This window comes from Tiliqua scincoides, chromosome 3 (genome assembly GCF_035046505.1).
Source record: "Tiliqua scincoides isolate rTilSci1 chromosome 3, rTilSci1.hap2, whole genome shotgun sequence".
In the NCBI taxonomy this organism is placed as follows: Eukaryota; Metazoa; Chordata; class Lepidosauria; order Squamata; family Scincidae; genus Tiliqua; species Tiliqua scincoides.
The window spans coordinates 35,941,554-35,958,107 of record NC_089823.1 but is presented as its reverse complement, the minus strand read 5'-3'; the positions used below and the strand labels follow the sequence as shown (position 1 = coordinate 35,958,107).

Genomic DNA, 16,554 nt, shown 5'->3' with positions numbered 1-16,554 from the left:
GTTTAATTGATTTGATCAGAATTTTAGAATGATGACACTTTGGTGACATGAAAAATTTTGAAGACAATGCTCACTTCCTCACTAAAAGAAAAAAAATGCATGGAAGTCTAGCATAGAGGATTTATTTTAGAATTAAACAGACTATATCTTAGTTTGCATTTGTATTCTTGTGCCATGTAGGGTGGAGTGATTATGAGAAAAATGTTGCAAAATTCTCATTGAAGGGTTAATGGAAGTTGTCTGATTAAATCCCTTGCACCTTAATGAAAAAGTATGAGACTGTATGGATAACTTTTAAAGATTACTCTGAGGTGCTCTGCTAGTAACACATCTGTCTTGACAAATGAAGTTTAGGAGTGTACCTGCTTATACTGAAGTGTTCAGAAACGTCATGCACTCTAACTTGGTATTAAGACAAATATATGAGCATCAAGCTCAACATTTCTAGGTGGTGTTCAGTGGTTCCTTAAAAATCTGGAGCAATTCAGCTAACTCTAAATGCTGTTGCTTTTTGGTAATCCTAACTGATATTCAGACATTGCTTAGCACTTTTAGTTAAGTGCTGTCATCTCTAAGGTTACTGTCTGCAGCTGGCTTACAAAACACTCTTACATAATGCTTTAAGACAGGAAATGAAGAGTGTCTTATTAATGTTTGGGGGAAGGGTTGGGTTGGAGTTTCTGGAACTCTAAAAAAAAACTTGGATTATGTGTTCAAGTTGTGATGTTTCCCTTTGATTAGGATATATATGCACAGTCTCTCTTTCTTTATAATTTAATTCTACTTGTAATGAATTATAAGCTGCTTTGGACTCTAGTCATAGAAAGTACAACAGGGGATTGCCACTAATTCTTCATTATCCCTTTATTACTCATGTACTTGTTTACTGAATTTTCACCTTTTAAATTTAATGTGGGAACCAGGCAGCTTCCCAATCAAAAATTGTTGCTTACCACAATAGACTTAAAAATTGTTAGTTTTTCACTTTGAAGCTGGAAAACAAACCCATGTTTTCTCCCTTTTGTTCAGCTGTTCTGTTGTGATTGTTTCACCCAGGGTAGTGGTTCTCAAACTTTGAGGGAGCTTTACTCCCTCAGTAAGTTATTGCGGGGGAGAGGCTAGGGCAGCGATGCAATCCCCAGGATCGCGCAGCTAAGGGGAGGCGAGGGGGGGTGCTTGTGACTTACTTTATGAAGACAGGCTGCAGCAGGATGCAGGAGGTTTGGGCAGCCCTGCACAGCACTCCACAACACTTGGAACCTGCAAAAGAAGCGGCTGCAAAGCACCTCCTGCAAAACGGAAGTGCTTTGCGCCTGTTTTCTCCGAACATTCCAAGACAGCCTGCTGCAGCCCTGTCTTCATAAAGTAAGTAACAAGCACCCCCCCTTACCCCCCCATACGAGCACAATCCTGGGGGTTGCTTCCCTTCCTCTCCCCTTCCCCCACCCCTTAAAGGGACGGGGGAACGTTTACATGAACTGGTGGGTCGCGACCCACCAGTTTGAGAACCACTGACCTAGGGAATATATTCCTAATTGCAAGCTTTGGGAGCTGTTTGTGAAAATGCTCATCCATCTGTTATAAAGCACAACAAATTCAAATAGGGCCAAATAGCGTTGTAATATACAATGGCATCACTAGGGTTGGCATCACCTGGTATGGGAGACCAGTGCATCACTCCATGATGGACCACCTCCCATATGGTGGGCATGGTGATGTACAGTTGCCCTTCCCCCACTGGTTTTTTGACCTTACCTTTTTACAGAATAGAGATGTTTCAAAGTGGTTTGTTTCATTGCGTTCTGCTATAAATTACGCATTAAATGGTATGTAACATGATGGTATCATTCCTACAAACCATGATTTTAGCAATTTTGGTCAATGTTGGTGTCTCCCCCCCAGCACATGTCACGCCCCTCCATGTGTGTCACCTGGTGTGGGCTGCACCCCCAGCAATGCCACTAGTCATATACAATATGTAACTTAGGGCCCAATCCTATCCAGCTTTCAGCACCACATCCTGGGGGGGGGGCAGTCATGGAGGACTCCTCAAAGTAAGGCAACATTTGTTCCCTTACCTCAGGGCTGTGTTGCAGCTGAAACTATGCTAGAAAATTGGATAGGATTGGGCCCTTACTAGATCCAGCAGTGCAAATAGGAGCTGCATACGCCATTTCTCTTCATGATCCTTCTGCAGGGATCAGGATGTCCAGAATATGACCCCATCATTTGCTGTTGAACCTGTTCCACAAAATGTTGCATCGGAACAATTTTATATACTATATTAATGAGGTCCACAGTTGCCTGTTGTTCCTTGCTTCTGCTGTCAAATGTATTGTACTGTATTCACTGAGGACCTATGCAGAAGGACATCCAAGCATAAAATGGGGTAAAGAAAAAGTGGGATCGTGCAACTTGTATCTTCTTGTGAGTAAGTTCCATTGTAATCAATGGTGTGTGCTTCAGAATTTGCATGCCAAGGATTACCCTGTTGGGATGCAAGGACTGGATTGCAGCACTGTGGTGTACCTGAAGGGGGGCCCCTGGTGCCAGGCTTATGGGGGTGGCACCGCATCACCATCCAGTTCCCTCGGCAATGCCCTCCCCCGTAGCACTCTGTCGGCGTGCCAGTATCAGTGTGCCAATCTGAGCGCCGCTCCCCAGAAATGTTGTGAGAGCTGGGGAAGCCGTGCGCAGCCTCCCCTGGCCCTCAGAAGACCTTGTTAGGCTGAAAATTGACACTTCTGGTTTTCAGCCAAAAACTGAAATTGTTGATTTTCAACCTCCAGAAGGCCTTACGAGGCCTTCTGATGCCTGGCCTCCCTGGCTCTCCGAATGCCTGAGGGGGGAGGCAGCAGGGACAGGGAATGCCACTTCCACTTGGGGGGGTGACACCCCTGGGGGTGTGCCCCAGGTGGTGCAGTGGCCAGGAACACCACTGTTGCAGCCTTTGATATTGAATAGACAGATGTACCTTGCTCTCAATCTTTACTCTTTCTGTTTTCAGATACTTACACCATTGTTAATTCTCTTTGCTTCCAGTTTGCTTCCCCTCTTCTTCCCAAAGAAACATTCTACTTTAAAATGCTGGTCAAACTTTTTCTCGAAATTTAAAAGTTCTTCTCCCCTCTCCCCAGCTGGAAGCATGAGAATTCTCTCAAAGTCTCTACTCTTTCCCTTTTAACCCCTTCACTACACATGCAGCAAAGTGGTTTACGCTAGTCCCCCCCCCCCCCATCTTCTGGGTTTTCTGCTTTTGAATTTTAATCAGTAGCCAGAATCCTCCATCCTCTTTGTGTGGGATCCTGCTTGGGCCACTATCTGTCCACAGAGTGTGGGGGTATTTGAAACAGAAAGTGTGCTTTTTGCATCAGGCAAGCATAGATGTTTGTAAAAAGTTTAATAAATACCTTGTTGCAGAGATACAATAATATACCCAAATAATTATGTCTGTAAAGAATAGTTAGCTCTTAGATTCCTGAGTGGAAAAAGAGTCTTGCAATTTGGAGCACTTCCCTTGAAATGCTTCCTTGGGCCAAATTCCACTGACTTCAGTAGTATAAGTAAGCTCTCATTGTCTTGTGATACTTGTTATATTTTTTCTGTTTGTAAACTGGTTAATTGCCTTGTGAGATTACACTAAGGGTTCATTTAGCCCAGGGGTGCCCAAACCCCGGCCCTGGGGCCACTTGCGGCCCTCGAGGCCTCTCAATGCGGCCCTCAGGGAGCCCCCAGTCTCCCATGAGCCTCTAATAAGCCTCCAGAGATTTGTTGGAGCCCACACTGGGCTGACTCTACAGCTCTCAGCATGAGGATGACTGTTTCACCTTTTGTGTGAGCTATAGGATGAGGGCTCCCTCCACTGCTTGTTGTTTCACGTCTCTGCTGCAGTAGTGGCAGCAAAGGAAAGGCCAGCTTTGCTTTGTGCAAGGCCTTTTATAGGCCTTGAGCTTTTGCAAGACCTTCATTCATTCATTCATTCATATAAGTCCATCTTTAATATATCCATTTATGTAAACTTACGTAAATTTATTCAAATTTTAAATGTAAATTAATTCTTTTTTTCCCCTGGCCCCCAACACAGTTTCAAAGAGATGATGTGGCCCTCCTGCCAAAAACTTTGGACACCCCTGATTTAGCCCATCAATCTCTTTTGAGAAGGGACTTGCTACATACCCTGAGAACCCCTTAAGTAAGATATAATTATTACAATTGTTTGTCTCCCCCCCAACATGTGACTATAACAAAACTGAGGAAAGTTCTTTTTAAATTACTGTTCTATACAGTATTTGGCCATCTTTCCCATTCAAACCCTCCCCTTATTCAGATTCTTCACCTTTCATAGTGATGTTTCCTCAGCATTAACTTTTGAGGGTGGGCGAATTTAGTGGAAGGGGGGCAGATCCTCCTAACCACTGGGTTTGACAGATATGTGATGCACAAATCTGCTTTATACTGATGATATGTTGGATTGAAACAGTGACCTTTGCATGTAAAATATGTGCTTTGCTGTGGAGCTTTCATTTGTCCCTGAACACGTTTATTTATTTTGTAAATAAAATTCATTTCTCCTTACTGGAAGAGGCTGTTAGTATGAAGTATGAGCTGGGGAAACTGTATGAGAGAGGATGATTTAGCTACTGACTCCTACTAAACAATTCCTGTCTCCTTAGTAACTAATCATAGTTTTTAAAAGTTTGTTATACTTGTATTATGGCAGGCTGGAATTCCACAGAATCAGAGAAGCTAGAGCTAAAGCCTGATTAGGTCATTGAGACCCTTGCGTGCCAACACAAAGTTGGTCCCTCCTGCGTGTTTAGCTCAGTTTGTTTTGACTGTTTAATGTTTTCAAAAAGTTTGGCTTTAAACTTTTGGTTTTGCAAGTTAAAACAGATATTCACAAAAGAGCATTAGCATTAGCATCTGTTTTATAACGGTGAGTAGGCCTGAGGCGTGTATGTTGATTAGGAATTAAGGAGCAGATATTGCTTACAGGATGTTGAAATAAGTCAGTTGGCAACTTCTTGCTCAGGAGGCCCACTTCACACTTTATGCAGAACCAAACCTGGACTTACCCCTGAGACAGTCAATATTCCCTGATAATGGCGCATATTTGCAAATCATGTTTGCTGTATTCTCATTTTATCTTTGCAAGTGAATTGTCACTTTTTTCAGGTCTGCACCCAATATATTTACGTGTGAAACGATTCTGTGTGGCTGGATCCAAATGTTTTGCAAGCAGAAGGTTTTGAGGTTCAAGCCCTGGCAACTCGAGATAAGATGATATTTGGTAGTAGAACTGGTGAATAGTTTTTGCCTGAATCCTGGAGAGGTGCTGCCTTGTAGTGTAGCCAATACTGTCTTAGGGCCCAATCCTATCCAATTTTCCAGTGCCACTGCAGCTGTGCTAATGGGGCATGCACTGCATCCTGTAGTGCGGAGGCAGTCTTGGAGGCCTCCTCAAGGTATGGGAACATTTGTTTCCTTACCTTAGGGCTGCACTGAGGTTGTACTGGTGTGGGAAAGTTGGATAGGATTGGGCCTTTAGTTTATAGATCACAGCTCTCCAGACTCCAGCCTGTGCTCCAGATTCAGTGCCCTGCCTATAACTTCACCCGCTTGAATGGCACTTACCTTTCTGCCCAAGAGCCTCTGTAGAGGGCCTCTGTTCACCCCCAGTCTTTGCATCCAATGCTCCAGCAGGCTTTGCACCCAGATTTCCAGGCAGAAGTGACTGGATGCAGCAAAGACTGGGTTGTGTATGGAAGTGCTTTGTGAAGGCTCCCCAGTGAAATGTCAAGCTCCATCCCCACTGGGAAGCCTTTGCCGGCATGTGGCAGTCTAGATCAGTGTTTCTCAAACCTTTTTGTCCACAACCCTAAAAACTGTTTTTCTTTCAGTCTAGTAACCCATGGAGTTGGTACATGTTAATATTAATACAAACACTCTGGAGTGCTTGGCAATGGCACCATTGTCATTGCTGAGTTCAGGAGCGATGCAAGGAATGCGACACAGAGCTTCAATTCTAGCAGCACAGTCATGCAGCTTACAAGGACCGCTGCTTCCCGTGACCCTATGAAATTTAGATAAATGCATTAGAGAGCGTAATGCCTTCAGACGGCCCAAAAACGTCACTTCTGCTTTTTCAGGAAAACCAGGAACTGATGTTTTTCGGCCTTTAGAAGGCATTCTGAAGGGAGGTGCATGGCCTTCCTGGCCCTCAGAACAACCTCCAGACGCAACTGGAGCACGGCTCTGGTCACATTCGGTTGAGCAGGCCAAAGACTTGCAGGGGACCGGAAGCTTGCTGCGGTCTGGATAGAGGCTTGTCGTGGGCTGCATCTGGCTCCCGGGCTGGGGTTTGGAGACCCCTGGTCTAGATGGTCCAGTGGCCTGACTCAGCCTCATATATTTTGGCGTCTTCTGCCTGACAAGTCTAGTGGCTCAGGGGAACCAGTACATGTAGCTTACATACATGTAGCATACACGTACTGAACATTCAATGTAATATGTTCGCACCCCAAAGGATTCCTGCAATTGCAGGATTTAGACATAATGTGTATCCATATGTTCCGTTAATAATGCAGGGTAAAGTTTGTGTGGGACAGAGTCTCTTTTTGACAGTGTGAACGAATCTGTATTGGCTCTTTAAAATCCCTGAAATTTGATTTGGCTATTAAGAGTTTATCTCTAGCTCATTTTGTTTTTCTGATCAATAGCTTTCATTATGCTTCAGCAATAGTACTAAAACAATGGATAAGACAGAGATTGTACTGTCTTTCTGTGTTTACATTTCTGTGATTACATTATTTCAACTCGTAAGAAATTTAATCACTCTTTTTCAAATGGTGGCTAGTTTGCCATTGAATTTAAGTACATAATCTTGTTCAGATTGGACCGCAATCTATACAATTCTCTTTTCATCATTTTGTTTTAATTTGATTTCACAGACTTTATTCCCCCCCCCCCCATAATATTTAGTCTTAACGGTGGACTTCGTACAGCTAAATGAGGTGGTGGGGGAAGCTATTACAGTAGGTCAAACAAAGAATGCTCCAACTGTGGGTCATCCAGTCTAAAATAGTTGTACAAGTGAAATTTCAGTCACAGATCTCTATTCACTTCTGTGTTAGATGTCAGTATAGGCAGAACCCTGTATCCACAGATTCATTGTCTATGGAACTGGGCGCTCCGTGCCCCCATTACAAGTACCTCTTATTTTCATTGTTGCATTTGGAGTGAGTTTCTTCCTTTACATCCTTTACATTCTCACTGAACTGAAGAACTGAATGCACAGGCAACCAGTCTGCATGCTAGAGGGTGACCAACTGAACGGGAAGCAGGAACTCCGGTTTCCAGTATCCACCAGAGAGGCAAGGAATGTATCTGCCATGAATACCAGGGCCCACCTGTATAACTGCTTACCTGTGAGGTGATATTGCCTTTGCTTCTGCCATGCCCCCCCTGCAAATTCTCTCTCTGCACTTCTGTCCAGTTAGCATAATTTTTATCACCTAGGTTTGTTTGGGACTTCTGTATGTTTGGGACTGTCTGTACTTTATTCTAACTGTCAAATGAGCATACTGTGAAATGTTCAGTTTTTTTCTAAATGCTAATTTCACTGGTTCGTGAGGAACATTGGAAGCATGTGAAAATGATCTTCACGCTAACTTCTAAAGAGCATCTTCACAAAATGTGCCTGGCAGCTATTGAGAATTAATCAGGATTTGGAAAGGGACCAAAAGAAATGGTATCATTCTCTGTTTAAAATTCTGCATCTGATGTCACCTGATAAACACAACTGTGTGTAACAATATTTTGTTACACTTAAAAATCCTATGAAGAGGCTGCATTGTACAGTGTCATAGCACAGGAGCAGCCCCCTTGCGGAAAGGTGATAGGGATTGGGGTTGGGCAGCTATAGGGCCACATGAAACTGCTGTGGTTTTTACCACGAGTGATCAGATCAAGCATATTGTCTATGGCAGTGGTTCCCAAACTTGTGAGTCGCAACCCACCAGCCAGGGAAGCACTTGTTCCTACACCTTTAAGGGTGGCGAAGTGGGGATTGCACTGCTGCCTTTCCCCTCCCCCACAACAATTGTAGTGTTCCCCTTGTAGGAGTTTGGGAAGCACTGGTCTATGGTGATCAGATGGCTTTTATAGGCATTGTCTATGAAAATATTAAAAGTGTCATTAGTTTGATGATGAATGCTGGGACAAACACATTAATAGCTTTTTTTTAAGATTGCTTATTGTAGCTTCACTGCAAAAATTTGTCTCTGTAAACTTGTTGTTGAAGAAAAAGCAAAAAACCAAGAGCTATGAATCATATTTGCCACTGAATTGGGTGGAAGGCTGTTATGTGTGTTTCAGTATTCTTAGTTTGCTTTCAGGTATCCACTGATTCTATGGTAATTTGTTGGCTTTCATAAGAATATGCTTTATCTTTGCAAACACTGTCTTATTACACTTTCGAATTAAATTAAAGCAAGTAGCACAATGGAGCTCAAGTGTTGCCTTTGTAAAACTAATTTAGGAACATTTAAGATAAGTGGAAACTTGTGCCAAGGCTTCCAATGTCAAAGCTAAATTTGAGCATTTGTTTTTTCAAGGGTAATTTAATTCAGTTTATGAATCTGATCAGCTCCAACCCTGCAGTTGAGCAGCTAGTGCTTTAATGTGAACGGAACAATGGCTGTGAAAAAGATGCTTCCATGATGATCATCCTTTGAAAAGGAGCTAAGAACAAGTCCAAAGAACTGTATGTGTTGAGTGAACAGAGAGGAAATGAAGATGGTTTCAATGGTTGTGCATTGGATTTGCATGCTTTCCCATAGTGTTCTGTGGGTAGAGAAGTATACAGTTGCATCCTGGCATCCATGCATCTGGCATCCACAGATTTGACTCACTGTGAATGCCAGCGGATACCAGAAATTTAAATTTAAATCACTTTAAAAACAAAAAGCGCCTAATTTGGCTTTCCTACCTCTTTGCGGCCGAACTATGCTGTTTCTGAGGCTGTAGAGCTGTTTTTAGTGCTTAAGGACCCATTTTTGGGTTGTAGGGAGGTTCCTTGCTCCTTCCAGGTTTGCCCCAGAATGCATCTAACGCAAGGTTGTCTATTGATGGGGGCTTTCCCAATCCTACCTGGGGATCTTCTGGATTAGTGTTGCTCAAACTGTGGGTTGGGACGCACTAGGAGGGTCACGAGCCAATTTCAGGTGGGTCTCCATTCATTTCAATATTTTATTCTTAATATATTAGACTGGATGCTTCCATGGTATGTGACTGCATTTAGGGAAATGTTACTGTCCTGTACTTTTAATAGGCTACTATATGTATGCTTTTAACAATGATAGTAAATTGGACTTACTCCAGGATAAGTGTGGGTAGGATTGCAGCCTAGGATTGTTAAAATTTTTTCCTGCTTGATGACTTCACTTCTGGTGATGACATCACTTCTGGTGGGCCCTGACAAAGTCTCATTCTAAAAAGTGGGTCCCAGTGCTAAATGTGCAAGAACCACTATTCTGGATGCAAAGAATGTACTCTCCCAGTGACCTATGCCCTGTCATCTCTTTCTCATGAAGGACTTAAATGCAGTTAATCAAAGAGCCAATGTTCTGACTTATCAGTGTGAGGGCTTGGCATAAATAGTGATTGACTGGGTGTAGAAGGAAGTCAGTGATGCAAGCTAAATTACTCAACCTAGAAGGTGGAGGAGATTATATGTGCATTGTGCACCTAGCTAGCACATATATGGGTTGTGTTGGAGCAAGGTATTACTGAAGGTGTTAACTAACCTTTGTTCAGGCCTATGCACACTTCGTATTACAGCATCTTAATATTTTGCATACAGGCAATCTGACCTAGCTCATGCACTTTCACATGTATCTTTACCATCATAAGAACTTGAAACTTGCTTTTGTAATTAAATGGCAGTGTAATTCTATTCATGATGGCACCTGGCCTAGGTGGCTTGAAAGGGGGGTTGGGCAGATTTATGGAGATAGTCCATTACAGGTTGCAAGCCATGATGACTATATGCAACTTATGTGTTTTAGGCATAGCCCAGTGGTACTCAAACTTTTCTGGCCAGTGGCTCCCTTGACCCCCGTGGCTGTTGGCCATGACTCCCCATCGTGTTCCTGAGGGCTGGAAGTGGCATCATTAAACAGGAAGTGGCCAGAAATATTAACTATATTAAATATAATATTATAATATTATATATATATATATATATATATATATATATATATATATATATATATATATATATATATATATATATATATAAAAATTAATCATATCATTAATTAAATGCAGATCTTAAAAATATATTATTAATACACAGCAATATACATGCTTTATAAAAGCTCAGCTGCTGATCACTGTTGGAGACAGGATGCTGGAGTAGGTAGATTTTGTCTGGTCCAGGAGGACTCATTTTTTTAAACTTTGTAAGCATACGAATAGAATTGTTTTATCAAATGAGCTTTGTGAACAACCAGTCTGACCAGCATTACACACACACACACACACACACACACACACACACACACCCCTACCTACCTGTGGACCCCAATCCAACTAGTCATTTCTCCCATTCTCCTTGGATAGGATTGAACCCTTTATTAATTGAATGAAATTAAATTTTTCTAGTAGCTGGTGGGGAAAACAAAAATTGACCATGAAATATATCAGAGCTGATAAGGATTTGGGTAGGAAGCTGATTTGTCTCCTATACTAGGAGATGCACAGCTCAAGCCTATTCATGTCTACTCAAAGTAAGTTTCATTAGAGTCAATGGGGCTTACTCCCAGGAAAGTGTGGATAGGATTGGGCTGGCAATCACTTCATCAGTGACTGATAAGTACTCCCTTCAAATAGCAAGATTCATCACTTTAAAAATACAGCCTTTCCTCTTCAGTCAAACAAGATTAATAAATCACTTTAAATACAGTACCCTTTTTCTGCTCCTGGCCAAGTAAAGTGTGTGCTTCTCTGCCCCCCCCCCCCCGCTTTGCCAACTGCATGGAAACAACTTTAAGACCCCTGGTGACTGGTAAGATAGGAAGCGTTTTATTTGGGGAGAGGGAGGAAAGCGGGAAGGTTTGGAGATCGAAACGGGGAAGTGGAAGAGGGAGGAGGTTGAAAAGAGAGATTTCACTTTGCTGAGAAGGGATCCCAGGCTGTGAACTAGGAACCAACCAGACAAGGATCAGCGAGGGTTAAGGACTGCAAGCTGAGCATGCTTGGTACTTGCCAGATGGGGGTTGGAGTAGAAGAGCTTTGGAAAAAAACATGCAGTGAACACAGAAGGCAGCAGCCTCAGAGTGGAGGGAGAAGAGGGTGGGGCGGCAGCAGCCACTCTTGCAGCTGAGCAACTCCCGTTTCTTCTGCTTTAAAAAAAAGCGCAGATGACGGGCAGAAGACGGGCTCGTGTTCTGGCCAGGGGTGTGACTGTATCTCTGCGGGAGGACATCCCGCGCCTCCCCTTTGAGTTCCTGACGCCTCCCTAAAGAGCCGCGCCTCACAACACTGGCATAGCCTATCTCTGAATGCCAGATGCAAGGGAATGGCTACAGAATACAGGTATCCTGTCACCTTGAGTGCTTCCTGAGGCACCTGGTAGATCACTGTGAGATACAGGAAGCTGGACTAGATGAGATCTTGGCTGGATCCTGCAGGACTCTTCTTATGTTCTTATGTCTACTCAGAAATAACTCTCATTGTGTTCAGTGGGCTTTACTCTGAGGAAAGTGTGTATAGCAGTGCTTCCCAAACTCCCACAAGGGAATTGGGAGCACTGTAAGTATATGCAGGTATACAATCCTCAGAATTGTGCTGCTGCGGGGGATGGGAGGTTTTTTTTTTCCTTTTTACATATCTACAGTAAGCACTGTAGTCCTGAGGTGACTGGAGGTTCAGGGGAGCCCTCCGCAGGGCTCCCCGTGCCTGCAAAAGCCTTTAAAAAGACTTTTTAAAGTCTCCGTGTTTTTAAAGTTTTTTTTTTAGACATTTGGGGATGTCCAAGGGGAGCCCTATGGAGAACTCCCTGGAACTCTCAGGACTGCAGCACTGATTGCAGGTAAGTAAAAAAAAAAACCCTCCCATCCCCAGCAGCAGTGCAGTCCTGGGGATTGCATTGCTGTCTTCCCCTGTCCCCACCCCTTAAAGGGACAGGGACAGATGCTTCCCTGGCTGGTGGGTTGCAACCTACCAGTTTGGGAACCACTGGTGTATAGGACTGCAGCCTAAAGAAAGCTGAGCTTGTAACAAGTATTTCAAATTGTGATTTTTTTTAAAGATATGTTATATAAATGGGGGGGGGGGAGAGTGCTAAAGAACAAGATTCTGACATAGCTGAAAGTAATATGAGAGTTTCCAACTTCAGACAAGGAGTAAGACTCCAGGAATGCACACTGGCCTTGCTTGGCATTTTGGAGAAACCTTCACGCATTCCATGGCCACCAACACCATATACATATACAATACGTGCAGAACATGTAAAAATAATGTCATCTTTTATAAGGTCAGTTTTTATGTCTGAGAAGTATTTCTCAAGAAGTGGTTCAGACCCCTTCAAGATTCCTGGGCAAGGCTGCAGCTTGGTCACATAAATGTTTGCCTGTCAAGGGACTCTGTACCCACTACCAGACTCTGCCCTGTTTTTCAGCAGTCCCACGCACACAGTCCTTGCCTCTGCTAATGATATCTGTTATAAACAACGTTATTTTTATTGATATGCTTCCTTTAAATGTATTCTTCCATAACAACTCCTAAATTCTTTTAGGATCTACTGTTGCAGGAACTGGGTTTTTTCCCCCTGTTGTATGTGGTGGAAATTTTGTTTGCCCTTCTTCCAAATTCAAATCTCTGACTAGCATAACAGTTATAGCAGTACTCTAGAGGTACTGAGCGAGTTTATTTCTGTTAAGGAATTTTTGCTGAAGCAACACAGTGGTTAATATATCCCACATGCACTATGCTGGAAAGTGGATTTCTAAGGAAATAACTCCACTTGAAAAATGTTGATCTATCTCTATGATAGATTGATGATATAGTCTTGCTTGTGTAGTTCAGTTCTCTCTTCTGGAAAAGTACTTTGCTAATATCTTGGGCATGATCCAACCAAATATGAGTACTAATTTCAGTGAGAGAGTTTTAAGAATTAACATTCCTTTGAAATTTCCAAGACTTTGAAGTTTTTAATTCTGGCTGACTCTTGTGCTTGGCTTTCTGAAGCAGGTGCAGATGTGCTGAAGGAGCCCTCTTAAACATGGTGAAGGCTGCTGTCCTATTACCCTTTCCTGGGAGTAATCCCCAATATAATGGGATTTACTTTTGAGTAGTCATTCATAGGATTATGCTGTAAGAGACCTGAAGCTCCCTCTCCCAGCCCTTCCTTGTGTATTGAATTCCCTTCCCTAATGTCCCTACTAGCAGAGCGATCAGCATGTAGAGTGAGCCCTCCGTATCCATGGGGGATCGGTTCCATGACCCCCACAAATACCGAAATCCACAGAGGCCCAGGGTTGTGGTACCACAGACACTTACTTGGAGGCCACGTCAGACCCTCCAAAGGTTGCCTGTCAGCCTTCTCAGAAGGCCTTCTGAATGTGACTGGAAGGCACTTCTGGTTCGTGTTGGCGACTTCCAGTTGTGTCTGGGAGGTGTTCTGATGCTTAAGGAGGCTGTATGCAACCTCCCTGCACCTCAGAACACCTCCCGGATGTGTCCTGAAGTTGCCTGTGCAAACTGTAAGTGGTTTCTGGTCTCGTCAGGGAGGCCCTCTGAGGAAGGGGGTTCGGCATCTGCCAGTGGATGCCAAGTCTGCGGATAAGGAGGGCCCACTATTCTCTGCTGGCAGAATCTGAGGTACCACTAAAGTACCACAAATAGTTTTTTTTGTTTCCGGTTATCATTTTTATCATGATGGAACGTAGTGTTTTCCTATCTCTGTCTTCATCCTTAACCCATTTTTGCCCAGCTCACAGGTGTACACATTTGATCCCTGTTGTGTATATGCAATGTTGGGCAGAAATGGCTTAATGAATTTTAAAAATATCTGTAATGTATACAGGGCAATGAGAGACAGAAAGAAATGTGGCGAGCTCTATCAGTGCATAATCAGTCCCTCCAGTAAATGCTGGTCCTTTTTGGAATGTGTACTTCCAACCATATCTTTTGTGCCCTGTTAAACATACTGCAAGCTGAGTCAGTGCAAGCTGAGGTCAAGGTAAGCTGACATGGGGGGGGTCACTGGATGGAGCAGAGTTCTTTAAACAATGGCCCTGGCAGAAACTGGTCTAGCTCTGGTAAGCACCTGGTTCCCAGGGAGGAGGCACTGAGGCCTCACACTCCAGCAGTGTTGCCACTTAGTACCAGCATGACATCATATCACTTGCTGAGTCATTCCAGGGACGTTTTTCTTACACCCACAAAATCTCCCAAGCACAGTAATAAATATAAATGCATTACATCACAGAGGGGGAAAGCAAAGACTTATTAATGGGAACTACCCCAAGGGCAGGATGCTGGTGCTAGTTAACAGGGGAACGCTTTCACAGATTTCATGTGGCAGGATATAAAATATTCTTAGCTTATTAATCTGAAAAGTTAAAACATTTGACTTCAAAGCAGAGTTGGTCAGAAAAAAGGGACTGTAATAAGCAGATAATGGTTTTAGTAACAGTTTGCTGCTTTAGGATTTGTTCTATAAATGTTCTGAGTGAGAGAGCAGGAGAGAGAATATTGATTTAAACTTTTACGGATAGCTTTATGGACCATTTTTAAATTTCACATGGGGATGTAACTGCTGCTGCAAGTGAATACAAAGAGAGCAAAGCAATTTCCTGCGGTTATGTTTACTGGAAGCCTGCGGTTATGTTTACTGGAAAATGATCCAGTTTAAAAATCTTGTAAGAAATCTGTTAAGTCATTGAATATTAAATTTGTCCCACAAAGCTATTCGAAGTGTCTTTTGGGCAATTCTTTTTGTGCTTGCTTTGAAGTACATCATACATTTCAGTAAGGTTTACTCCCAGGTAGTTGTGTAGGGCTGATTGATTTACTGTTAGGGGAGCAGTCACAAAGGCTCGTTGAAAAGTTGGCAACTGTTTAAAAACATGTCATGCAGAAAGTCGGAGCTGATTATTCTACTCTTCACTAATTTGTTAAAAGTACTCAATCTGCCAACATCCATGGTTTGAACCAGTGTGAGCAGCTCTTCTGCATTTGCAGGTTTGTTTAATCTCCTGCTTCAAATAGCAGTCTCTTGCATACATACCACAAAGCCACCTCCCATGAATGAGAGCCTTCCCAAGGGCACTCCATAAGGCAGAAGCAGTTGCTATTTGAAAGAGTTGTTACTGCTCTCTATGTGTACAAGTTGAGGCACACAGGTGAGTTTTGCATTTCACCCTTCAGTATTAAGAATGTTTATTTCCATGTATTGAGAAGGTTTACCTACTAATTTTTGCCGACCAAGCCATTTTTAAATTTTCTGGTCACTTCATTCATTCATTCATTCATTCATTCAAGGGATTTATACCTTTCCTTTCCACCTCACTTAAGGGCCCTCAAGGCAGCTTATAAAATAATATTTAATACAATAAAAACAATGCTAAAAACAATTAATAAAAATAGTTAAAACCATAAAAACAATAAGACTCAACTGGGTCAGATGTTTTGTAAAAGATGTTTCATAAAAAGCGCCAGCCGCCTGATGTCAACATTTAAAAGCTTCCTTAAATAAAAATGTCTTGAGGCCCAACTGAAAGGACTCCATAGAGGAAGCTGTTCTCAATTCCAGAGGAAAGGAATTTCACAGACGGAGTGCCACCACCGGGGAGGCCCTATTTCTTGCCGCCGTCCCTCTCACTTCTCTTGGTGGTGGCATGGTTAAAAGGGTCCCCTCTGATGACCTGAGAGGATGGTTAGGATTTTATGGAAGGAGGTGGTCCCACTTTACATCTCTAATTAAAAATGGAATGAATGTGGCATTTATGCTTCTGTCTTTTTAAAATCAGATCTTGGAAACTGAACTGTTAAGCTTTAGTCACATACTAGTCCCATTCAAGACAAAGTTGGACACCTTTTTAAGTACAATTGAAATGGCTAAAACCAGTGCTGGCTCATCCCCAGCATTTTAGGCAGCACACCAGATGCAGTACTGTCTCTCCCCTTTCCTGGCAGCACACATCCATCAACTATGGTCCTGTTTTCTGGATTTCAAAAGGAAGAGACAAATCCTAACAGGGCATTATGCTGCCGAAACTAGTGTTGCAGTAGTGTAAGGTCTTCATGGTGGCTGCAAAACATGGCATGCCATACAATGCAGCCTGGCTGCCACTGCAAGCAGTGAGAGGCTGGGTTCATGTGCCAGCGGGCTCCTGAGAAGACCCAGTGCAGGTAAGTCAGCATGGGAGGTGGACAGGGGGGTGGAGAGGGGGTTGGAGCAGGGAGGAGGGCTGATCAAGGCTGCAAAAGGGGGTGGTATAAGTGGCAGTGGTGCTGCTGATATCCTATCCTTCTTCCTGGCCTTGA

General features: G+C 43.1%; 1 protein-coding gene across 1 annotated transcript in view; it reads left to right on the top strand.

Annotated features, from left to right (window-relative positions):
* The window catches only part of CMSS1 (cms1 ribosomal small subunit homolog), a 243,268-nt gene that overhangs the window by 47,839 nt on the left and 178,875 nt on the right, over positions 1–16,554 (top strand). The window lies entirely within an intron of this gene.